Genomic DNA, 27,916 nt, shown 5'->3' on the forward strand with positions numbered 1-27,916 from the left:
CCCGTATCTCTTTGTTAATATTATATCGTCATTTGTGGCGTCGTGCTCGTGTCCCTCTCATTGCATTCTGAACTCAAGTTTCTCTTAATGTATCCTCATTCCTTATTATATCTCTGAGACATATTCCTTTTATGTTTCTTAATACTTTCATTTCTGTAGTTCCCATCAATATTTCTGTAACAGCCGTTTTAGCTCTTGTTTCCGCTTCATATATTAGTACTACATTTACACATGCTTTATATATCGAGATTTTGATCTATGCGGTCATATAGCCTTCTCCCATATTGTGGCATGCTAAATTTTCCTATTACTGGCCTGTATTTCTATTTAACTATGTCTTGGGATTATTAATTTTTATCGCTTTAAGTACCTACATGTGAGTGTTTAAAAGACCCTTTTTCTTAAAATAGTTTTTTCGTCATAAATTATGTTTGGGACTATATTATTTCATAAACGAATACGCTTCCTCTTAAAACACCATTTAAGTATTAATAACATAATTCCTCTTAAAATTTTATTGGTTTTTAGTTAAAAGTGTTCGAAAGCGTTATTTTTTTATGGGAATACATATTTCGAAGCAAAATACACATCCTCTTCCCAAAAATTAATTAGCTAAGGCCGAATTTATCGAAAGGCACTATCCGTTTTTAATTGTCAGTTGCCAGATGCCAGTTAATATATTTGAATGTCAATATGCATTCAGACGTAGATATTTGTTGTTTAGTTGTAGAGAAACTCACTATAGTCAGCAGTGTGAATAAAAAATAAGTGTTTACTTTAAGAATTCAGTTATAGCATAATTACAATCTTATTAGATTCAGCTATAAGTTTAAGTACATTCTGAAAAATTTGTGAGTAATATTTTGCTTATACTTATAAGTGTATACTAAAAAATTTAAGTTTAAATTAACAACAGGAAACACAAATCTAGAAAAAACTTAAAACCGGCCGTATTCTATTTTTGTCAACAGTGTTTTCAGTTTATTTAGTTATTACAACCATTAGCAGACACACGTTTGTAAAAGTGTTAAAAATGAGTTCCGAGTACGACAGTCAATCTCTTGACTCCAAAGTCGGTGAAGAACAAAGTGGCAATTTGCGCTTCATAGAGGTTTTATCTAATCACAAAGTGTTATTTGATAAATCGCAGTTGCCATTAATAAGAAAAAATAAGGAAATTTCCTTAATTATAATGAAGGAATCATACCAAACGATTTATGGCAAAAGTATTAATGTAAAACAATTAAAAAAAAAAAGATTCAAAATATGAAAAACGAATTAAAAAAGAAAGCAGATAAGAAAGCAACTAGAAATAAAAAAATTATTTTGAAAGATGGGGAAAAAAAATTGATGGACATTATAGATAAAGATGAGAAAAACCCAACATGGCATAAAATTCCTGGAGCAGCGACAACGGGATTGAAGCCATTGGAAAATGTAGAAATGCAAAAACCAGCGAAGACAAGGCACTTTTTAGTCAGACCTACTCCTCCTTCCTCTTATATTACACCATCACAAACAAAAAGAAATAAGCTGGATAAACGGTGGTGATCTGTTTCTATTTTGTCTTTAATTAACTCTAGTGAAAGTAAAAGTTCTTCGCGGAAATTTCTGGTTGACTTTTTTGACTTTTTTTTTTTGGTTTGCTTACTACAGGAGAAGTAAATATCTGTGAATCGATCTGTGGGGTATTTTCGTTAATGTCTGGAGAAGGGACGTTTGTAGTAATTGGATTTGGTGTTATTTCTACTGGAGTAGGATTTCTGATGTTGTTTGAGGTTGATGATGTTGGAGTTTTTAAGGAAGATGTTTCAATTCTATTACTTATGGATCCTGTCAGGTTATTATCAGTTTCCATAATTTGTTCTATTTGGTTATTAGAGGATTTTGTTGTAATTAATGTGTTTTGAAAAGTTTATGGGTATGCACTCTGGGTATATATGGGTATAATAACAACTTTAAAACCTTAATATTTTTCTTGTGCAGCAATGTGAAACCACAATGTAATAAAAATATAGTTTTATCAAATGTTTTTTTAAACCCTTGTCTCTATTCGGATTGCCGAATATAGGCCTCTCCTAACTCTCGCCATTCATCTCTGTTGTTTGTACGACGTTTCCACATTGGCCCTGCCTGCAGTTCTTTTAATATCGTCAGTCCATCGCATTTGCGGTCTTCCTCGTGGTCTTTTGGCTTCATATGGCAGCCAATTCCCGATTTCTTTATTCCGTCGGCCATCCGTAATACGTTCGTTATGTCCAGCCCATTTCTTTACACCATCACAAGCAAAAAGAAATAAGCTGGAAGGGCAAGAAACAGATGAGACTGCAAAATTATGCACAGCAGATCTACAAAGACTGGTTCTTCTTGAGCAGTTAAAACTTACGCGCATGCAGATCGAGCGAGAATAACTTTTATTGAACAAGCTACGTCAAAGACTAATCGAAACCCAAGGTCTCGAAAGCGAAGGTCCCGAAATTTCAACTTCTTTATATTTAGACAAAATATATACAATGTTATATATTATGAAATATGATATATTTTTTAAGGTACACACCCTGTATATTTTTATTTGTTTCAACAGTTTTTAAATATAATTTTGAATTTATAACTATAACCCTTCTCCCCATCTCATAACATTTTCAGCGTCATTTTCTAAATTGTATTGCTTTTCTTCGTCATTCATGACATCTTCTTCTTCATCGACAGGAAGTAGATCATTTAAATACTTTGATATATTATGAAGTACACTACAACTAATAATAACAGATGCAATTCTGTCTAGTTTTACTCTAACCATATGTTGCAAAATTGGAAACCTTCTCTTCAGTTAGCCAATGCACCTTTCGATTATGACTCTTTCTTTCATGAAAAATGTGTTAAACGCAATTTCTTCACGAGTTTCGGGATTTCTGTATGGCGTCATCAGCCAACGTTTGATTCCATAACCAGAATCACCTAATAACATCATATTATTATGCTGCATATTATTCATTTCGACATAAATTGCAGAATTATTTAGTATCCTACTGTCGTGTACTGACCCAGGCCACTGAGCGTCTATGGAAGTAAATTCTTCTTTTGCATTACATGTTGCCTATACATTTATGCTAAAGTAACCTTTTCTGTTATAGTATTCGTCTCCATGCTCAGATGGTTTCGGAATTCTTATATGTGTACAATCAACAGCACCAAATGCACAAGGAAACTGATACTTAGCACTCCACTCTTGTTGTGCTTCAGCAATGTTATTTAAAGAAAAACGTAACCAAATATGTGATTTTTGAATTATTTTAGTCAAAACAAATTTCACAGTTTTACTCACTGTTGTTCGATGAACACCTTGCCAACTCCAATTTGAAATCCAGGATCACTTAAAAATCGAAGAAATATCTGCATTTTTTGTCTGGGATTTAATGCTCCTCCCCTTGTTTCTCCAGTGACTTCAATGAAATTTGCTACTAACTACTCCACATTAATTTTTGAAAAACGATATAAATTAATATGTTCCTCATCCCGACATTCATTTCCTAGAGAATAATATTTTCGACGTCAGATGTTCATAAATTGAGCCATTTTTAAACGTGTTCGATTGAAGTTCTATACAAGACTAATTTTTAAGCTGCACATTACAGTTGTTACTTTAAAATTTCAGTAAATGCTGTATTTTATTCACATCTAAATAAGCTTTTACTACAAAAAGACAGAAAATACTCAAAGCAAACAGAATAAACTTATAAGTTTAAGCTACGACTTAATATTATTCACAAAAATGTTAGCTTTTGCTACGAAAAAGGTATTTTAAGTGCATACTACAATTTTATTCACATTGCCCATTGTGATAAGTCGCTTACTGTTCGTTAATAATTAATTGTGATAGTAACAATTTCTGTATTGTCTATTTATACAGAGTTTCTCCCTCTGGCAATTCACTTGTGCTGTTAGTATTCACTCATAAGCCCCTGTGTCACGTGGAGGCCAACTACCCTTGGCAATATTTTTGCGGAAGAGGTAAAGATATCATATTTCAACATCTAATACCATGTGTTTATCTCCAGGCCTTCATACAGACCCTATCATCACAGGTCAACAAACCAGTGTGAATGAATATTTTATAATGATAATGTTTTTTGTTAGTGACAATAATTTTATCATTTTTTTTTTGATGATCGTTTATTTTTACTTTTTTTGTGAGATATTTTTGAGATGAGATAAGTCTTGATTAAAGTATTTCCCTATTGACTATTATTTGAAGTAAATAAATAAAAAATGACTACAATCTGTGTTAAAATTTAAGATTTTTAATGACAGTATGTCATGTTCTTTTATTAATGTTTTTAATGTTTTAAAATTAAGGAATCCGAACCTGTAAAGACATTAGTTATCTGCAATTGACCTTTGATTACCGATTAGAAAAGAGAAGCCTTCATGCAGAGTTAAATTACATTTTAGGATTAGACTTAATTTTCATTTCTATTGTAGCAGTTCTATTATTTGTAAAAATAAATTTTTAAAAAGGTGATTTTTGAAACAAATTATTTAATTGGCCCTGCGAACAGGATAGTCAGAGGTGAACAGTTTATCATCGTGTATTTCAATACTTTGCTGACTATAACGTTGAAAACTAGAAGTTACAAGAGATTCCTGCCTACTATCTGACATGAAACTACTATCTGAGTAAGTGCATATTTTATTTGGTTTTTAGGAAAATCTGTATCTCATTTCTATTTTCTTTGGTTACAATTTTTGCTTTTAATATATACACCTTTTTGGAATAACTTTACATGAACAGTGATCTTGAACATTTACTACTTAAATTCAGTCTCATTTCAATTTCTCACAAAAATCCTAATCAGTTAATCAATTCCCAACTAGAAAAGCATCAAAAAATGGCTACTCCAGTTATTACGGATGAACAATTGAAAAGGTTTTGTCAAATTATACCTATTTTTTCGCCTGAACAAAATGATACTTTATCTACGTTTATTATAAGAGTTGATGATATAATTAAACTCTTTGAATCTGGTACTTTTACAATGTGTTCAAATGTACAAGTCCATTTGTTAAATCTCCACATCGGTAGTAGACTAAAAGACACAGCTCATACGTATATCACTTCAAATAATTATCACGAATTTATTCCTGATTCTTTTACTACTTGGAAAAATATTCGTAAAGCCCTTTTAGAACAATTTGGTCAAACAAAATCAGAAGACACATTATTTTAATGAACTACAGAGAGAAAGGCAAAAACCTAACGAACATTATAGAGATTTTCATCTGCGAATTAATACTAAATTTAATATTCTTATGAAGCATGTACAACTATTATACATAATTGTGCACAGAAAATTGCAACATTAAAAGATATTTACTGTACAGAAGCTTTAAAAACCTTTATTTAAGGTTTACAGTCGCCTTACAGAGAAACTGTATATTATGCCAATCCTCGTACATTACAATGCCTTGAATAATGTGAGCGTTACGCTAACCTCATGACTCGTTCACGAAATATATCGCTGAACCAAAATAACCAGAGACCTTTTAATACATTTAATAATAATAGCAATGGCAACTATAATAATATGTCTAGAGATAAATGTAATACAAATAACTCTAGAAATAACAATAATTCAAATAATTTTCAAAGAAATTTCACTCCTCGACAACTACCATCACAACCACGACGTGATATAATACAACAAGTTAGAAATAATCAACAATGGGAACCAATGTCCATAAGAACTACTTCTATCAGACAAAACGTTCAGCACAATTTTCATAACTTAGAACAAGACCAATTTTTAGAAAATAATTATCCCAGCAATTCATATTCTTACGACGATTTGAACAATGAAGATAATTATTCTGGCACTTCTCAAGTAAACAATGGTATACAAGAGGATATAGAATATAGAGAATTTCTTTCTTTGAGAACTCTATTATAAATCCTGAACTTGTGAGTAATTTTCCAAAATATTTTTAATTCCAAGAAAATTTTACAATCAAGTCGGTATTTACAACTTTTCACAGTAATCAAAATATTAAAATTCCCATATTTAAAGAATATAATGTAGAAAATCTGGTAAAGTTCCGAATTTTTAATATTAAAATACCCATATTTAAAGAATATAATGTAGAAAATCTGGTAAAGTTCCGAATTTTTAAATGGCATGATAAATTTGATGCATTAATTGGCTCTAGTGACTTAAAAAAACTAAAAGCACAGATAAGCTACATAAATAAAACAATCAAATTAAATGATAATATTATTGCTTTTCAACTAGGAGACACAAGATGTAACCTAATTCCAGTAAATCAAATAGATGGTTACGCTTGTTTACCTGAAACTAAAATACAAGACCATATATTTATTCCACCATCGATACATAAAGTAATAAATGGTCACATAGAAATACCAAATCTAATTCTAAAGGCACCTCTTAATAAGCCCTTATATGTACAAAATCTAAATAATTTTGATGTGAAACAATATATAAAGGATGGAACAAAAAAAGATTTCGATGAAAATATAATACGCACTAATCATCTGAACAAAGAAGAAAAAGAAAAAAATATTAGACTTTGTAAAAGATACTCTTATCTATGTCATGACAATAAAGAATACTTGTCAGCAACGACACAAACTAAACATTTTATAAGAACTTTAGATGAAGATCCTGTATATACTAAAAGTTTTAGACATCCTCAAATGATGCAACAGAAAATAAAAAACAGCGTTTACAGTCCCTCAAGGTCATTATGAATATCTTCGAATGCCATTTGGACTTAAAAATGCTCCAAGTACATTTCAACGTTTAATGAATGAAGTTTTAGCTCCTCATACCCATACAAGATGCTTTGTCTACATGGACGATATCATAGTTTTTTCTAAAAGCTTACATGATCACCTTATTGATCTAAGATTAATCTTTGACTCTCTTGCTAAAGCAAACTTAAAAATACAGGTAGACAAAAGTGAATTTCTAACAAAAAAGGTAGAATTTTTAGGACACATAGTTAAACCTCAGGGAATCACTCCAAATCCATCAAAGATTGAAGGAATTAAAAAATACCCTATTCCTAGAACGGTTAAGGAGATCAAATCTTTCCTCGGCTTAATAGGTTATTATAGACGTTTCATTCCGGATTTTGCGAAAATAACATTTCCATTAAACAGGTGCACTACAAAAAAATGAAAAGATTGACATCGAACTTTCTGAATACAAAGAGGCATTTGAAAAATGCAAAGAACTAATTATTAATTCTCCCATTTTAAATTATCCTGATTTCTCTTTACCTTTTACGTTAACTACTGACGCATCTGATATAGCTTTAGGTTCTGTCCTGTCACAAAAGAATAAACCAATAGCCTTCTTTTCCAGAACGCTGAACACAGCAGAACGAAACTATTCAGTAATAGAAAAAGAATTATTGTCTATTATAGATTCAGTTAAATATTTTAGACCTTATTTATATGGCAGACATTTTACAGTATTAACAGATCATAATCCCCTCGTATGGCTAACGAAACTAAAAACTCCTAATAGTCGCCTAATACGTTGGAAAATTAAATTAGACGAATATCAGTTCGATATTAAACATTTAAAAGGTTCCAGTAACTCTGTAGCTGATGCACTATCACGAATAGAAATAAATATTCATGAAGATGATCCTAATGAAAATGACGAAACAAGTTCAATGGTCCCTATGATTACTGATTTACAAGAACATAACGTAGTAGAAAATGAAGGACTAGAAGAGTCTCAAAATTCTTCCGATAATCCTGATAAATTATTATCGAAATTTCTTAAATTCAGATCCACACAACCTTCAAATTGCGAGACGATTCATTCTTAAGAAGAAAACATTTCTGCAGGACTCCCTATTTCTGAAAAACCCTATCTATTCAAAAATCAAATAATAATAAACATTACACAAACACTTCGTTATGAATTTCTCAAACGATTCAAGAAAGACATACACTTAATTTATTTAGAAAAAGATAATATAGAAAATCAAATAATTAATCACCTTATAGAAATAATTGATCCCAATAAAACATATGGTCTATTTTTAACACAAAGGAGAATTTTAAAACCTATTATGGAAAAACTCTTACATGAGAACTTTATCTATACAAATATTGTTCTTTGTCTAACAAAATTACTTTACATTGAAGAAGAAAACGAACAAACAAACTATATAAAAAATTACCATCACCTAAATCATAATGGAATAAATGAAACCTATTCACACTTAAAGAAATCCATATATTTTCCAAACATAAAAGATTCGATTACAAAATATATAAATTCTTGTGACATATGTTTAAAAGCCAAATATGAAAGACAACCATATACAATACCATTTAAAGGCCCTATGTTACCTACCAAACCTCTACATACTTTACACATAGACGTATTTCATATTAAAGCAAATCAGTTTTTAACTATAATAGATCCCTTTTCTAAATACGCACAAGCATATTTAATAGAAGATCAAACAGCAATAACAATTTTGAATAAATTACGACATTTCTTCTCACATCATAATTTTCCAAAGAGAATAGTAGTGGACAGTGCAACTAACTTTGGTGCAAACCTAATTACTGAATATTTAAACTTATATAAAATAGAAAAGCATGTTACCACAACTGCAAATTCTACAAGCAATTCACCTATCGAAAGACTACATTCTACACTACTGGAAAAATTACGAGTTTTGCAAATCCAAAATCCCAATGAAAGGATTAAAAATTTAATGGTTAGCACAATCACTATCTATAATCAAAGTATTCATTCCTCAACTAACTTTACACCTTTTACCCTTTTGTACGGCCCTTACGAAGATGAGGTCCTCTTCGATAATGACCTAACAATATACGAAAATTACAATGAAAATAGAAAAAACGAAATACAACCATTTATACAACATGTATATAAAAATACTAAAGAAAAAATGACCCATAATCTAACTAAAGCAAATCGAAACAGAGAGGAGCAAATTCCCGAAGTTAATCCAGAAACTACAGTATATAGAAATAAGAAACAAATCAACAAAAATATACCTTATGAAAGTATTAAAATTCTTGAACAAAATGAAACCCTTATTTTTTCCTAACTTCTGCGAATAGAAAAATAACTGCGGATACTAATAGAAAAATAACATAAAAAGGATCAGAAAATAGTACATTTTCCTTTTATTTTTAGGTTACTTCTGCTTACTTCTCTACTCTACACCATCCAAGCTCAAGCTCAATGTTTTAACAACCCAAATGGATTTTTTCAAGAAGAAACCGGAATACAAACAGAAATAATTCAAAAACATAGATTTTTACTTTCTCTCAACTTAACACGTATCGAAAACCTAATAAAAAAGGTAAAAGTTAAAATTGACCACCCTGTATTACAAACGCAATATTCTAATTATTTAAAGGATATTATAGATCAATTTGCTATTCTTAACCACAATAGAAAAAGACGTGGACTAATTAATGGACTTGGATCTGTGATTAAATTCATAACCGGCAATCCTGATAACGATGACTTAAATAACTTTTATTCTCTATAAAATGATGTGTGTTCGTTGGAGAATTAAATAACGTAACTCTGAATGAAATGCACAAATTTATTTAGATGTTAACAGTTATAAAACTATACTAACTTAAGAAATACAAACTATATCCTAAAAACCTCTCATAGTTCTTGATCATATCATAAACACCTCGAGATTCTCAGCGTGGGTGTTAATCATCTTCTAAGTAGTCTGAATATTGAGATAAAACACACACGCACACACACACACACACACACACACACACACACACAGTGGCGTGCTCGCCATAACTCCTCCCTCCTGAAGACCGAAGCTGGGGTGTCTAAGAAGGGCTTCTTTTGCAGCTTCGAAGTTTTAACTTGTAGTGAAGAGCTTCTCTAGACATACTCCGTACAGGGCAGGTAGGGCCACATGGAACAAAAAAAAACCAACCGGCAATAACTTTTCTACTTTTGTTGTTATGAGAAAGTTATAGATGAAGTGTAACACAAGGTAATCGAATTATATGTTGCAGTTATTATTGATTAAAATTCCTTTATAATATGGATAATTAAAGCTCATATCTACTACTTGATGTGTTACACTTCAACTTCGTTTAGTTAATCGCATCATAAAATGGTTCTACATTATTAAAATGAAATTTTCGAATAACCTCGTTGTCTAATATAATTTTTAGAGTTTTATTGGTAGAATTTTCATTGACTTCAAGAAGAAAAATATCGTTTTAATTTTCGGCTGTAAGAAAACTCGGGAAACGGGACTTACAACGAAAAGTAACTCGGTAGAAGTGACCCACATATAAACACCGATAAGGGTCGGAGATTCGACGGGTTGACTGGTCGACGACTCTTTTCGCGGTGTAGAACGGGGAAGGAGATAACCAGCGAAATAACAAGAAAAGTCCAAGGAAAATATTGTAAGAATGGACAGCGACGAATACTCTACAGATGAAGGAAGAAAAAGGAAAGGAGAAAATATAGATTTTTTTGTAAACAGCAAAAAACACCAAGAACTCCTACAAAACGCCAAACAACTGAATCTGAAAAATTAGACCAGTTATTAATAATGATGAAAGAAATGAACACAACTCAAAAAGATATGAAGCAAGAATAGAAAGAAATAAAAACTGAAATAAGAGAAATTAAAGACCAACAAAACAAAACAAACGAAGCTCTACTAAAACTGACAGTAGAAAACGAACGAATTCAAAAAAGAAAATCAGGATATAAGAAAAGAGAATTCAGAAATAAGGAGAGAGTTACAAGAAATGAAAAAAGCAGTCCAAATAATCGAAAAAAATAAAAGAAAAAACAACATTGTAATGAATGGTCTAAAAATGGATACAAATGAACCAAGCAGCCTAAAAGAAAGAATAAAAGGACTTTTTAATAAACATCTTCAAATTGATATTACACCTACAACAGTAAAAAAACTGTTCAAGAACAACATATGGTCCTGTATTTAATACCGATTTTGGTGTATTTGGATTTCTTGGTCTTTTTAAAAAAATTTTATCTCCAACTTTATACTTTACTTCCAAATTACTCGTTCTTAAGTTATCAAAACGGTTCTTTTGCTTTTTCCTTTGATCGCATTGTTTTTCCCTTATATTTTCTAACTGATTATTATACGAAATTTCATCAAATTCTCATCCTGATCCAAATTCCGGATAAAAAATCATTTTTATAAGGAAATACTACACTATAGGGTGTAGTGGATGTTGAATGATGTTTACTAGAATTATATGAGTGTATAGCGACTAAAAGTGCATCTTCTAAGTCGCACTGGTTATGTTCTAAAAGATAACTTCGCAAAGTATCTGTTATGGTAGCATGGAAACGCTCAATTATACCGTTAGAGGCATGGTACTCAGACGAAGTAAGGTGCCATTCGATATTCAATGAATTAATTAAACTTTCCACCTTTTTATTATTAAATTCACCCCCGTGATCTGACATAATCATCTTAGGAAGGCCGAAAAGCGAAAATTAATTTTTTAATTTACTAATTATTGTTTCTGGGTTTTTATCAGTTCAAATATACGCTTGTGCAAATTTTGTTAGATTATCTATAACGGTAAGCATTTTTTGTTTATCAAAAAAGAACAGGTCTACAGATAAAGCCTCAAATGGTTTCTCCGGAGAAGGCCTTACATTTAAACCTTGAGTACGATTCCTACGATCAAATTTTGAGAGTTGACAAGTAGGGTATAAAGTAATAAATTCGGTTATTTCTCTATACATATTTTTCCATTTATAAAGTTGTCAAATTTTGTCTGCAGTTTCATTAATTCCTTTGTGATAATTACCCGGGTCGTTGTGATATTCGAAAATTATCCTTTCTCTATCCCGGTGTACAGAAAAACAAAAAGTCTAACGCAGCAGTTTAAAATTCTAGATGAATCTGCGGCTTAGACTAGAATATGCTGGTGTCAGATCGGCCTACGGTGGAGCAGTACGACAAGAGATAAGGGCTTGCGTCTCGGTGATACTCCTCCATAGATCCCTACTGGAAGGGCGTGACGCCTAAAATACCGGGTATATATATATATATATATATATATATATATATATATATATATATATATATATATATATATATATATATATATATATATATATATATGTATATATATATATATTTATTTACGGTAACAATTGACTTCCCACATGTAAAGTTGTAGGTTCAATTGGCTTCCGCTGGTCAATTGGCATCCGGTATTCGGATGCCAATTGACCTCTTCAAAATAATATCAGAAACGCATAGTGGATGATATTATAAGGCTCTTTACGCGATATGAACCCGGAATCCAATTGGACCGTTTTTGATTCGTAAATAAATCGTAGTTCGAGGCAAAAAATAAGCAGCGCCACCATCGATTTGTGTATATTGAGTTGAAGCGATATTCATGTCGTTACAGCTTAGCGGTTCAATTGGCATCTACAGGATGTGATACGATTTTGGAAGCCAGTTAGTCACTTAGATTGTCTTAGATTCCAGGTTTATAAAGGTTCGAGTAACATCTGGTCGATTCGCGTTTGAGTTTAATTCTTAGAATGGATATTTTTTGTTTAGTTTTTGGATTTACAATATATTATTGGTTTTATCTTACTTTCTTGTTATCTGCAGTCTTTTATTCTTTTTGAAAGGTTTTATAACCTTATTTCTCAGCGCCATGTGTATAATTTTTTGAAGCACATTGCTAAAACGTTGTGTATTAAAAAGCATTTAATGTTAGGGGTTGTAAATGCATTAAAAATGTTGTGAATTTTGAAAATGTGGTTTGGCGCTGTGTTAATAAGATTCTTTCGTTAAGATGCTTAGTTTTTATCTATCTCTGGTTATGCTTTGTCTTTTTTTCTGTCAAAATATTAACTAATATTATAAATGTGAGTATAAGGTGTTTGTCGGCTTGTTTTTTTTCGCATTCCCTGTTTAACTTTTTAACCGATCATATTGATTATTTTTGCAATTTTGACAGGGACACAAATAAGCACAGATGATACATTTTATTAAAAAAAGTTGTATTTTCAAGGGATACTTCTCGGCAGAAGACGCCATCACAATCGAATCGAGGATAAAAGCTAGTATTTTATATGTAAATGAGAATGCAATCCACTCTTAACTGATCAACATTTAATATGTCATCACAGGTGTTCCGTGTGCAATGCTGCTAGGTCACCTATGTGATCAGTTAAGAGTGGATTGCATTCTCATTTACATTTGAGATTCAGAGGACCTTGTCCCCTTAAGCAGAACGGACAACTTTCCAATGGAGAAGCCAAGCGTCACTGATGAGGTCTGGCGGACCGAAACTGCTGTTTGGCGTTTCACACTTGATGGGTTGTGTTGATCTGCGACCATTGGATCAATAGTATAATTCAATGCCAGTAGGTGTATTACCCCTCGGAGTAGTGGTTTTTGTTGATCCAAACATAATTGGTTGGGTTTCGGTGACCTAAACCGATCAGCAAAGGGCTCTTGTTGTTCCAAGTTGTACATGGGTGACCTGGTAGCATTGCACACGGAACACCGGTGATGACATATTAAATGTTGATCAGTTAAGAATGGATTGCATTCTCATTTACATTTGAGATGCAGAGGACCTTGTCCCCTTAAGAAGAACGGACAACTTTCCAATGGAGAAGCCAAGCATCACTGATGAGGTCTGGCGGACCGCAACAACTGTTTGGCGTTTCACACTTGATGGGTTGTGTTGTGCTGCGACCATTGGATCAATAGTATAATTCAATGCCGGTAGGGGTATTAGCCCTCGGAGTAGTTGTTTCTGTTGATCTAAACATAATTAATTGGGTTTCGGCGGCCTAAACCGATCAGCAAATGGCTCTTGTTGTTCCAAGCTGTACATGGGTGACCTGGCAGCATTGCACACGGAACACCTGTGATGACATATTAAATGTTGATCAGTTAAGAGTGGATTGCATTCTCATTTACATTTGAGATTCAGAGGACCTTGTCCCCTTAAGCAGAACGGACAACTTTCCAATGGAGAAGCCAAGCGTCACTGATAAGGTCTGGCGGACCGAAACAGCTGTTTGGCGTTTCACACTTGATGGGTTGTGTTGTTCTGCGACCATTGGATCAATAGTATAATTCAATGCCGGTAGGGGTATTAGCCCACGGAGTAGTTGTTTCTGTTGATCCAATCATAATTGGTTGGGTTTCGGTGACCTAAACCGATCAGCAAATGGCTCTTGTTGTTCTTAATATATTTAAATGCTGGTGTTATTCTTTTCTTTTGATCTGTCTGACTATTTTAGTTAATATATTACCTGTATATGACGTGATCGAGCAATATATTGTATTGGGCTTTTTCTCTTGTGGTGGGAAGATTGATTTAAGGGCTTTCTTGAGTAGTTTTTGCTGTAACATTTTGTTTATTATGTGTTCGTTGTATCCAATATTTATTGCTATAAGTTTAATGATATTCAATTCGATTTCGAAGTTATTATTTGACATTGGGATTTCTGTCAATCTGTGGAACATACTATAGTAGGCTGCTAATTTATGTTGTGCAGGATGGGATAAAGTACTGTGTATGGTTGTGTCAGTATGTATAGGTTTATGAAATACAGAGAACTCGTGTTTGTTTTCAATTCTTATAATTTTTAAGTCTAGAAAATTTATTGACTGGTTTTGTTTTATTTCTCTTGTAAATTTAATATTACTATGGATTGAATTAACGTATGATAAGATTTGGCCAAATTCATGAAACATAAAATAATGCAATGTCAAAACATGTAGCATGTTATTAATTATTCATACTTTATATGAAGCTGCAGAGATTACCTTTAGATATTTATTTAAAACATCATGATTCTCAATCTTCTAAAGAGTTTGAGAAAGTCCTAACAGAAACCGAGAAAATTTTAGTTCACTCTTTAAAACGCATAGTAATAAGAGGTAAGAGAGGTAGAGGCGTACCTGTTCTGTTTGACAAATTGACCAAAAGTGGAGTTGACACTTTAATTAAATATAGGAATAATTTTTTTACCTCTTACAACGAATACCTATTTGGCATACCGAATACTATTAACTGCATCAGTGGATATCATGTTCTCAGAAAGCATGCTTCTAAGGTGTTGAATGATGCAAACAAAATCACTACCCTCACGTCAACTCGCCTCAGAAAACACTTAGCAACAATAATACAAATTTTAAAAATGGAAAAGGGTGAACTAGAACAACTAGCAAAATTTATGGGGCGTACCTCAAAAACTCATGATGAGTGGTATCGTCTCCCGTCAGACATTTACCAAACCGCAAAAGTTTCCAAAATATTATTGCTCGCTCAAAACACTAATATTGACCAATATAAAAATCGAAATTTAAATGAGATTGAAGTCGATAACGAGATATTGGAAGACGCAGAAGAAGCTGATAGTGACGAAGAAAATACTAATCAACCTATTCTTCAACAAAATGAAGTAAACATCCCGTCACAAAATAGAATACAGGAGAAAGGTAAACGTATTTTAGTTCCATGGACAAAAGAGGAAAAAGAACTTACGCAAAAATTCTTTGCACGTCATATTAAGAAGAAAATTCCGCCAAAAAAAATGGAAGTTTTAAATTTGGTAGAAAAGTATCCAAATGTTTTTAAAAACAGGAAATGGGACACAATAAAAGTATTTGTACAAAATAAATATAAATCACAATAATTCATTCAAGTGGTTACGAGTTTCAATAAAATATTCTATTACAATCCTATAGTTTTAATGTATCCTTCATTACTTTCTTATTGAATTAAACCTAATTTTATTAACGTTTTAAAACGTCGTCATATTAATATTTTCTCTTGGATTTTGTAAATCCAATGAAATGTTGTAGATAGAATTTGAGGTTGGACAAACATTCATTTTTTCTTAGCTGTTCTAGTTTTAAAATAAAGTTTCTAACTAGTCTATGTTTCTAATGGTAATAGTGGGTTTTGTACAATTGCTAACGTATAGACTTTACCTATTTTACGTTTTTATCGAGGCTATTTTTTTTTAAATAAACCCGGTGTGGTCAATGTTGATTATTTCCATACGACATGTGAGTCCTAAAGTAACGGATAAATTCAATATTTTTGTAACTAAAAATATTTTGACGAAATCCTCGTACAGGTCGATTTTTGTTTTTTGTTGTGCATTTTTTCAATATAATCTTTTTATACAGGGCGTGTCGTGTAAGAGTGGCCAATACCAACTTTCTTATTTTAAATACAACACCCTGTATATTATTATGTCTTTTGATTTCTAAGAATATTCTAGATAAAATTTATATTCAATCTTCTATTCCTATCTTTAACTGTTTTTGAGTAATCGAGGTTGGAAAAGTGACAATTGCTCACAAAATCTAAACAGTTCGATCTAGAGTAAAATGGTTTTTATATTAAGACAAAAGCTTTTTGTATTTACAAAAAGCTTTTGTCTTTATATTGATTCAGGGTATACAGCCAACTATTGGATTTGGTCCATTTTAATTAGTTTTTATATTACTATCTTAGTTTTTAATATGCTATCTAGTGGTATTAAATAAAAATAAAATACGAAAATTGTCGTGGTCGGCCCTAAATTTCAAAATTTGTCATTTTGAATATAATCCTATCATCTCTGGGTTTGATACCACTAGATAGCATATTAAAAAGTAAGATAATAATGTAAAAACCATTTTACTCTAGGTCGAACTGTTTAGATTTTGTGAGGAAAAATACACGAAATGTCACTTTTCCAACCTCGATTATTTAAAAACGGTTAAAGATAAGAATAGAAGATTAAATATAAATTTTACCTAATATTCTAAGAAATTCAAAAATATAATAATACACAGGGTGTTGTATCTAAAATAAGAAAGTTGGTATTGGCCACTGTTACACGACACGCCCTGTATAAAAAGATTCTATTGAAAAAAATGCACAACAAAAAATAAAAACCGACCTACATGAGGATTTCGTCAAAAGATTTTTAGTTACAAAAATATTGAATTTATCCGTTACCTTAGGACCTCACTGTATATAAATCACAATGGATCATTTTATGTACCATTATAGGTATGTGCCATGTATAGCCTTGATAAAGACTTAAAATAAAGTAAAAACATTGGCAAATTTTAAACATTAACTAGGTTTTAATTGTCCCTAACCCACTATTACCATTAGAAGCTATTAAGTGGACACTACTCCTAAAACTTTGTTTACGTTGTAAGCTATGTATCGCCATTTTAAAAAGAGAGACCAAGAAATTTTGTAAATTATATGTTTGCAACTGTGTTTCTTACAAAAACCTTTTGTATGTATATAACTTCTTTATTATTCACTTCTAATGAAGTTAAGAGATAAAATACTGATTCTGAATTTTGTTTAAAAGAAGTGTACCTTTAAACATTTGATTTTCAACTTCTTCAAAGTTACAGTAATTTCAACATCTTTTCAATTATTGAGTACTTCAATTCCCAAGAGATTTCAGTAATTTTATTTTATTTTTTTCTACGTAGGGCAAACACAACCATGAGATATAATCGAGACTCCATATATTTCAAACTAGGTTGATTTTGATAAAATTGGTTTTTGTTAGGTACAGATAATAATTACCTATGTAGTGCCTTCATAACAGGTAATTCTTATTTTTATGTTACAGCCTTAAAATAAAACATACATTATGTCGAATAAATTTTGATATATTATTTATTAACAAACGGTTAAAGAAAAACAAATATGTGTTAAAATACGACTCTTTTTTAATTATTGCTTTTCATAGTATATGGACATAATATTTTATCTCTTTTTAATGTAAAAGAATCTGGTTCGTTTTGATTGTGCATCTATTATTATATAATACCACATCAAACCAGATTCAGTGACGTACGAGAAGTATGGGCAGAGGAAAGAAAAATACACACAGTTGTAAGAAGTCAGATACCAAAAAATAAAGGAGAAAGTTATGTGCACTTTGCGTTCGGCAATAATGTGCCTGTTGTCTTAAACATCTTCACTTGCAAAAATTTTCACAGTGAGTGTTATCAAATGGTCGTATACTCTTATAAGTACTTTTGTTTGCTTTCTAAGTATTTTTCATGGACTTTGAATTTGCTAAAATATTGGAAAGTGTCATCGAAAATGCAAATCGAAGAGAAATACGAACAAGAACGAGAAAATACAGCCCATATAGCCCATAATGCGACGTAACAGCCCAAGACATGAAGTTACAATCATTGTAACATTTAATTTTAACATTTAATCCTACTATACCAGAATTTCTTTAGTAATACCAAATAATTCATTACAACAGAGCTCTTTTACTCAGGGAATAATCAGACTAGAAGTTGTTAAAAGACGATAAAACATTTTTAAATTACTGAGCTTAAAAAATGTAAAATAAAAGTATTTAGCAAATTAAATCAAATTTGAAGCTATCATAATTTTAAAAGAAAAATATTCAATCTCGAAAAAAGCAATAACTACCTGCCTACAATTTATGGATAAAGAGTAATATACTCTAACAAGTTAAATTTTTAAACATCCGTTTCGACAACAAAATATTACAATGACTGAACAGATGAATTGACTCAGGTAGAATTCCACCGAAACCTTTAGGTATTATTGTCGACTTGAGTCATAAACCAATGGATGCTAAAGGTCCAAAGCCAATCGATGCCAAAGAAACCGCAACAGCGATTGATGCCAATTGGTACCGCAACAGAATTCGCTGTATATTGTGGCCCGTGAATATTCACGGATGCCAAATGGGAATACTTTTCGTCCAGAAGTCAATTGGTACTACAAAGAAATATATATATATATATATATATATATATATATATATATATATATATATATATATATATATATATATATCTACGGCATAAAGTGGACTCCGCCCATGTTAAAATTCAGGTTCAATCGAGCTCCGTGGTCAAGTGGGTACCGATATACGGAGCTCACTGACTATAAAGAGCTCAGGGCTAAATGGATGAGGATCAAAAAAACAAGTTTTGAAAAATTATTTTTTTAAGTTTAAAAACTAGAAATAAAAATAATTAACAGAACGGGCACTTCATTTTGGTTACTAAATCTTATAGTAACTTACAGAAAACGCATAGATTATGTTTTTGGGTTATCAATTTACAAATTACTATAAATATAAATTTATTTATCTTTTGATGTCATGAAATCTTAGGCTAAATGAGTAAGGGTCCACTGACGTGTCTTAAAATGAAACTAAAAATACAGATAAGGTAGTCTATATTTTCAAAAGTAGTATCATACAGATCTGATGCTGTTGATTACACAAAGCTACAAATACAGTAGAAAATTGTTAGTAATGGATACATTGAAAAGCTTAGGTTAAGTGGCAGTGCGTCAAAATATGCTTGAGACTTTACAGAGCAATTTTTTTTTAAATACTGAATATCATCTGCTTTTACAATATGCTAGCTCTGGCAGGTCAAAACAGTCTTCTGGTAGTGCAATTTTTTTCCTCTTATGCTTAGTAACAATACTTTCTTCATTTATGCCATTAACAGTCTGACGATGTAACATCGAAGGTGATGAGAAACGATGTTTAGTTGCCGTACAGGTCTTGTTTTGAACAAACAACTTTTTGTATACAAAGGAAAAAGAAACTTAGTCCATTACTTAAATATTTCCTTGATACCTGCTTCCAAATTGTCACTCAATTTTTTTATAATATTTTCGAATAATTGTAATTTAAAACGAACGGCGTGTATTTCGACGTTTTTTAATAACGATCTTAAAAATATTTACTGGACTAGTTTCACGTCCCTTGGCACACCCTAACATGTACTCGAAGATCATAAGTGGTTTGAAACTTTTTTAATGATAAGTGGACTCTCGTCTGGCATATATCATTTGGGGTTTATATCTATTAGATAATTATATACAAATATACTTCAAAAATATATTTCTTAACACCTTCGCTGCGCCACCAGTTGAAAAAGACTGGTAACTACGTTTGCAGAAATTACGGCTAAAAATAATTACATGTATTTCCATCTGGCAAGTAACGTACAAACGAAACGCGTTGGTAAAAACTAACATTATAGGTACCTATATTATTGTCTGAAAAAGATCTGTCTAATAGAGGGATAATTTAGTACCAGTTGTATTCGAGTGGTAACGCATACAAGTTATTTATTTTTCATTGTAAGATTCCCAGATGAATTCATCTGGCGATTAATTTCATTTCTAATTACCAGTTTGGTTTAGTTACCTCGGTCGAGCCATAATATTGTTTAAAATATGTGTATAAGAATTGAGTAAAATGAGTAGTAGAATTGTTAAATTAGTAAATTTGGCGTTCCAGAATGCAACTACAAGTGGTAGTTGTGTAGACCTCAATCAGAATTTTGATTGGCACCAAAAAACAATTATAAATACTTTGAGCGAATCAGAGGAAGAACCCTTTAGCAACCATTCGGACTGTGATTCTAATTATGCTCCTTCTGAATTCTGAACTAATTCAGATAATAATGAATATAAAATCAGTTCCGCGAAAACATATACGAACTAAACCCGTAGGGCCTGGTAACAAAAAAGGCGAAATTGTATGGAATATTTCAAGAAGCTGAGAGAAACAATGAAAAGTAAAGAAGCTGATAAAAAGGTTTAAAGTTACTACATACTGCAGCATATGCGAGAGAAAACCTGCTTTATACCATGTTTTAATTTTAAACACAATGCATAAATTTTAAAACTTATTCTCACAAATAATAATTAGTATTTGTTATTTTTATATATTATGAAAAATATGTATTTTGTTCTCAAACGTTTTGGTTTCATTTTATTTGAAAATATTATATGCACTTCTTAAACATTTCAATTTTTGCTTTACCAAAAGGAATAGCCTGGTACTGATATAGTGTCCATCAAGTTTGTATATTCCTTGTATGTATACAACTATTAGTTACTACACATAAATCTTTAAAAATTGACAGATAGATCTCACATTTCTTAAGAACTACCAGTATATTGCGACTGGTGTATCTAAATACAGAATTCTACAGTACCAATCAATTACAACTGGTAAGCATACAAGATAATAATTGAATTTTTCGTAACCGCAGCGAAGGTGTAAAAAAAAAGTGATCGGTGACCAACGAAGACATTAAAATTTTCAATATGGTGGCACTTAACCTTTTAATTAGTGCTACTTTATGTATGGCACGCCGAAAAATTTTAAAATTTAAATTGGCCCTTTGATTAAAAATGTTGCATATATTTTGTCTTTAGAGACAGTACACCTATGTGGTATATTTTTACGAGCGGCAGATTTTTTCTATTGGAGTTAAAATGATTTTATGCATATCTATATTTAGAAATATGGTATAGGGCTCTTTGAAGTTGGATTTTAGTATTATCACTATTTTAATGTAAATGGATATAGTGCAGTGTATGTGTGTAGAGACAAGGAAGGTGGAGGTGTAGGGATATTTATTAAGGACTGTTTTGATTATGCTGAAGTCCATAGATATATCACAAAATGTTCAATAGTTTTCTTACAGATCAATAGGTATTTGAAAATGGGAGCAATATACAGTCATCATGATTTTCATCACAACGATCTTTTATTTAATTTTATTTAATTTTATTTAATTTTATTAAATTTTATTTAATTTAATTTAATTTAATTTAATTTAATTTAATTTTATTTAATTTTATTTAATTTTATTTAATTTTATTTAATTTTATTTAATTTTATTTAATTTTATTTAATTTTATTTAATTTTATTTAATTTTATTTAATTTTATTTAATTTTATTTAATTTTATTTAATTTTATTTAATTTTATTTAATTTTATTTAATTTTATTTAATTTTATTTAATTTTATTTAATTTTATTTAATTTTATTTAATTTTATTTAATTTTATTTAATTTTATTTAATTTTATTTAATTTTAATTAATTTTATTTAATAATTTCATTTAATTTCATTTAATTTTATTTAATTTTATTTAATTTCATTTAATTTTATTTAATTTTATTTAATTTTATTTAATTTTATTTAATTTTATTTAATTTTATTTAATTTTATTTAATTTTATTTAATTTTATTTAATTTTATTTAATTTTATTTAATTTTATTTAATTTTATTAAATTTTATTTAATTTTATTTAATTTTATTTAATTTTATTTAATTTTATTTAATTTTATTTAATTTTATTTAATTTTATTTAATTTTATTTAATTTTATTTAATTTTATTTAATTTTATTTAATTTTATTTAATTTTATTTAATTTTATTTAATTTTATTTAATTTTATTTAATTTTATTTAATTTTATTTAATTTTATTTAATTTTATTTAATTTTATTTAATTTAATTTAATTTAATTTAATTTAATTTAATTTCATTTAATTTAATTTTATTTAATTTAATTTAATTTTATTAAATTTAATTTAATTTTATTAAATTTTATTTAATTTTATTTAATTTTGTTTAATTTTATTTAATTTTATTTAATTTTATTTAATTTTTTTTTAATTTCATTTAATTTTATTGAATTTTATTTAATTTTATTTTATTTTATTTAATTTTATTTAATTTTATTTAATTTTATTTAATTTTATTTAATTTTTTTTAATTTCATTTAATTTTATTGAATTTTATTTAATTTTATTTTATTTTATTTAATTTTATTTTATTTTATTTAATCTTATTTAATTTTATTTAATTTTACTTAATTTTATAATTTTATAATTTTTAATTAATTAAATTTTTTAAATTAAATAATTTTTATTAATTTTTATAATTTTTTGTAATTTTTTATAAATTTTTATAATTTTTTATAATTTTCAGTGTTTTATTGTTATATAAAATGAATTTCCATCAAGTAACTGTTGAATCCATCACTTATTAAAAATATCTTGTTAGCATTGTTAACGTAGTACTCATAAAACCAATTTGGTTAGTCAATATGTATATTGAATTAGACTTGTAATTTATTAAATTTTTTGAACATTTTAGAGAGCGGTCGCCTGGAAACGCGAATAAATAGCAAGTTGCAATAAATACGGTTGGAAAGAAGAAAAGAAGACCAACAAATCGACATTTAACAAGGCATATTTTTATCCAATCTGATTTTTTTTTAATTTTATACTTTTTAACATTTATCAAATTTATTGAAAATTTTAGAGCGGTCGCTTGGAAACACGAATAAATAGAAAGTTGGAATACATACGACTGAAAAGAGGAAAAGAAGACGAACAAAACGACATTCAACATACCAATAGTTTTATCCAATCTGAGTTTTTTTTTAATTTGATGCTTTTTACTATTCATCAAATTTTCTTAAAATTTTATAGGGCGGTCATCATTTAGAGTCGTCGAAAGGTCCAAACGGCTGTAAACTAACCTATTGTACTATATTTATAAACTGTTTATCCATTTTGCTTATATTTTTCGTTATTCGGCTATTTTAACCAAAATGTAAGATTTACGATTATAACCACATTATAAAATTCGAGGAGGTGCAAAAGATTTGCCTTGGTTTTTGGCAGTCGTTTAAAAACGCAAATAGATCCGAAGTTATAATGAAGATGGTTGAAGAGACAGAAAAAAGACAAGCCCATAGACATGCAACAAGGCATAGTTTTATCCTGTCTGAGTATTTTTTAAAATTATATGCTTTTTACCATTTATCAAATTTTCTTAAAATTTCAGAGAGTGACCATCATTTAAAGTCGTGGAAAGGTCCAAACGGTTGTAAACTAACCTATTGTACTATATTTATAGACTGTTTATCCATTTTTCTTGTATTTTTCGTTATTCAACCATTTTAACAAAAATTTAAGATTTAGTATTAGTCACATTAGAACATTCGAGAAGGTGCAAAAGATTTGCCTTGGTTTTTGGGCGGTCGCTTGAAAACGCGAATAGATGCAAAATTACAATAAAGATGGCTGAAAAGAGGGAAAAAAGACGAGCCCATAGACATTCAACACAGCATCCTTTTATCCAATCTGAGTATTTTTTAATTTGATGCTTTTTACTATTCATCAATTTTGCTTAAAATTTTATAGGGCGGTCATCATTTAGAGTCGTCGAAAGATCCATACGGCTGTAAACTAACCTATTGTACTATATTTACAAACTGTTTATCCATTTGGTTATAGTTTTCGTTATTCAGCCATTTAAACCAAAATAAAAAATTTACGATTATAATCACATTATAAAATACGAGGAGGTGCAAAAGTTTGCCTTGGTTTTTGGGCGGTCATTTGAAAACGCTAATGGATGCAAAATTACAATGAAGATGGTTGAAAAGAGGGAAAAAAGAAGAGTTTATAGACATCCAACACGACATCGTTTTATCCAATCTGAGTATTTTTTTTAATTTATGCTTTTTACCATTTATCAAATTTTCTTAAAAGTTCAGAGAGGGGTCATCATTTAAAGTCGTCGAAAAGTAAACTAACGTATTTTACTATATTTATAAACTATTTATCCGTTTTACTTATATTTTTCGTTACTCAGCAATTTTAAGCAAAATGTAAAATTTACAGGTATAATCACATTATAAAATCTGAAGAGGTGCAAAAGATTTGCCTTGGTTTTTGGCGGTCGTTTAAAAACGCAAATAGATCCGAAGTTATAATGAAGATGGTTGAAAAGTGGTAAAAATACAAGCCCATAGACATGAAATAAGGCATAGTCTTATCCAATCTGAGTATTTCTTAAAATTTAGGCTTTTTACCATTTATCAAATTTTCTTAAAATTTCAGACAGCGGTCATCAGTTACAGTAGTCGAAAGGTCCAAACCACTGTAAACTCACCTATTTTACTATATTTATAAACTGTTTATCCATTTTGCTTACCTACCTATATTTTTTGTTATTCAGCCATATCATGTAAGATATACGATAATAATACGTGTTTAAAATACGTTTTTAAAATTTAGGCTTTTTACCATTTATAAAATTTTTTTAAAATTTCAGAGAGCGGTCATCATTTACAGTCGTCGAAAGGTCCAAACCTCTGTAAACTAACCTATTTTACTATATTTATAAACTGTTCATCCATTTTGCTATTATTTTTCGTTGTTTAGCCATTTAAACCAAAATGTAAGATTTACCATTATAATGACATTAAAAAATTCGAGGCGCTGCAAAACATCTGCCATGGCTCTTGGGCGGTCGCTTGAAAACGCGAATAGATGAAAAATTACAATGAAGATTGTTGAAAAGAGGGAAAAAAGACGAGTCCATAGACATCCAACACGACGTCGTGTTATCCAATCTGAGTTTTTTTTTTTAATTTATGCTTTTTACCATTTATCAAATTTTCTTAAAATTTTAGAGACCGGTCATCATTTAAAGTCGTCGAAAGGTCCAAACGGCTGTAAACTAATCAATTTTACTATATTTATAAACTTTACTATATTTATCCATTTTGCTTACCTATATTTTTTGTTATTCAGCCATATGATGTAAGTTATACGATTATAATCACATTAAAAAATTCGTGGAGGTGCAAAAGATTTGTCTTGGTTTTTGTGCGGTCGCTTGAAAACAGAAATAGATCAAAAGTTACAAAGAAGATGGTTGAAAAGAGAGAAAAAAGATGAGCCCATATATATCCAACATGGCATAGTTTTATCTAATCTGAGTATTTTTTAAAATTGTATGCTTTTTATCATTTATCAAATTCTCTTAAAATTTTAGAGAGCGGTCAACATTTACAGTCGTCGAAAGGTGCAAACGGCTGTAAACTAACCTATTGTACTATATTTATTTGAAGTCCTGGATATGTCTTGCTATTGTAACCTCAATTTTCTATAAACCTGCACAAAAATTTAAAAATGGTTAATTTTATTCCCATCACCTCAGCAACGAATTGCTGCAACTGTTTATCTCCAATAAAAGTCAAAATAAGGTTAATTACTCAGACATAAAAGAACTCACATTTCAGTCGGAAAACTCTAAAATGGAAAAGCGAACAAACTTACTACACACAAAAAATCATAAAACGCAAATGATAAAAATTACCTGTCTATACTTTTTTTTAACAAAAATAAAACACTTTCACAACTTTGGAATTTTATCTGCTCTTAAATACCTAAAGAAGGTTTTACACGTATATCTTCTGCTTAAAATTTATATCTACTTTTAAACTTTTTTTTTTTTGTTTTGAAACTTATGCGATACTTTTATGGCGAGTGTATAAAAGGATCAGACAGTTTAAAACCCTCTCGAAAACTTTCAGGAAAGTACTGTTTTATGAACCCCGCACGTTATTAATTTTTTTGTTTTTATTTTTACATTATATTAGGTAACACGGAAACTGTTATCCTCACTTTGACTTCATAAAGCATAACTGGAGATTCCAATATTAGTGTTTCTTAACGTAATTTCCTTTATTATTCTGTTTTAAATCCAAAACTGGAGTTCGAACGTGTATAAAGGAGTAATCATGCCATCTTTTTCTGCTTCTCTCTTATCTTTATAAACCGTAGTGCTATCGATAAATCATAATTATAGTTAGTGTTATTATAAACTTGGACAATTTACGTACCTATGTATTAAAACATTTATTTACATTTTTTGGTGCAAATAATAATTAGTACAACGAAGAAATCAGCGAAAAACTAATCCTGCCCACCAGTGGCGTGGGCAGATCTATATTGGATTTGAGGTTAAAGACTAATTTCATCGTAGTTAACACCAAATAATTTTAGTGATAAAATGTTGTTTGCTTTTGACTACAAGGGCGACAAAACATCGAACAGATCTCCAATTGCTCTAAATTCTACATGGTGTCTCAAAACACAAATAGTAATGTTTCAAGCCGAACTCCTTCATTGGTTTTTCCTGCTGAAGCTGAAAATCTTAAGGCATTTGACTGTGTAAAGGCAGTAGGTGACGCTATTGGTCCTAAATATATCTCTCTTGCATCTAGAATATCCAATAATCGAATCTGTATATCGACGGCAGAAAGGCAGGACCTCATAACTAACAAATTTGCATAAAACGAGATATTTCGGTTTTCGGTTTAGAATAAGTAGCGGCATCTATTAACCAGTGGTTACAGCTGGAAAAATTTCCGGAAGGCTTTAAATTACAGAAAACGGTACCTCGTAACTTTTTGCAGCCATTATGTTGATGCAGTACCTCGTAATTGTCAATTTAGCCATGCTAAAATATATGTTTCACACCTCGATTCTGTGCATACTAATCATTGCTTTTCTAAGCTTATTTGTCGCTATATATTGGCAATATTTTACAAGAATTACGAGAAACGGTGCAAAGAGGAAAATCATAAAGTACTTTATCTAAAACTATTCAAGAACGTGGTAAACCAGATAAAAATTTCTTTGTTCAGCCTCGCAAAGATCAATGCGATATTTGTTTTATGTATAAAATGGCAATTTCGACCAAAAAACTTGCGAAAGAAAAATTTGGCAAGATCTTAAAAAGAACAAGACAAGGAAAAAGCATTAAAAGGAGCCGTGCAGTTGTCTCCACAAATACCTGCAAGCGCACTTTATTATAAGACTAAATTGTGTTGTCACAACTTTACATTGTAACTTGGTAACAAATAAAAATAAATTCTTCCAGAATTTATTTGATACTTTTAATTAAGACAAAGTTAATATGTTATTATTATTTTTTTAATAAATTATTTAAAGACATAAAGTTGTTTTTCTTATTTTAAAATTGAGCACTACTTCGTAAGTGAACTCTTAGATAAAACATTACCTTGTAACTAGTATCATTTTACTTAAATTCAAAATTACTCTAAAAAATATTTGTTTGTTTTATTTTGCTCACCAAAGGTAATCCTATTTCACAAAAAAAACATAATAAGATGCGCCCTAAATGAAATATGATACGGTTTT

The 27,916-nt window shown here is 29.9% G+C and overlaps 1 long non-coding RNA gene across 2 annotated transcripts; it reads left to right on the forward strand.

Annotated features, from left to right (window-relative positions):
- Positions 1 to 4,465: 4,465 nt before the first annotated feature.
- Positions 4,466 to 27,652, forward strand: LOC140452983 (uncharacterized). 2 transcript variants are annotated; one of them, XR_011952273.1, is made up of 3 exons: positions 4,466 to 4,677; positions 9,213 to 9,381; positions 27,400 to 27,652. It is a non-coding gene; the product is annotated as an uncharacterized lncRNA (long non-coding RNA). The 2 variants fall into 2 exon arrangements; XR_011952274.1 differs by lacking the exon at positions 27,400 to 27,652 and adding an exon at positions 23,046 to 23,634.
- Positions 27,653 to 27,916: the final 264 nt, after the last annotated feature.

Source organism: Diabrotica undecimpunctata, chromosome 11, assembly GCF_040954645.1.
Source record: "Diabrotica undecimpunctata isolate CICGRU chromosome 11, icDiaUnde3, whole genome shotgun sequence".
Classification (NCBI taxonomy): Eukaryota; Metazoa; Arthropoda; class Insecta; order Coleoptera; family Chrysomelidae; genus Diabrotica; species Diabrotica undecimpunctata.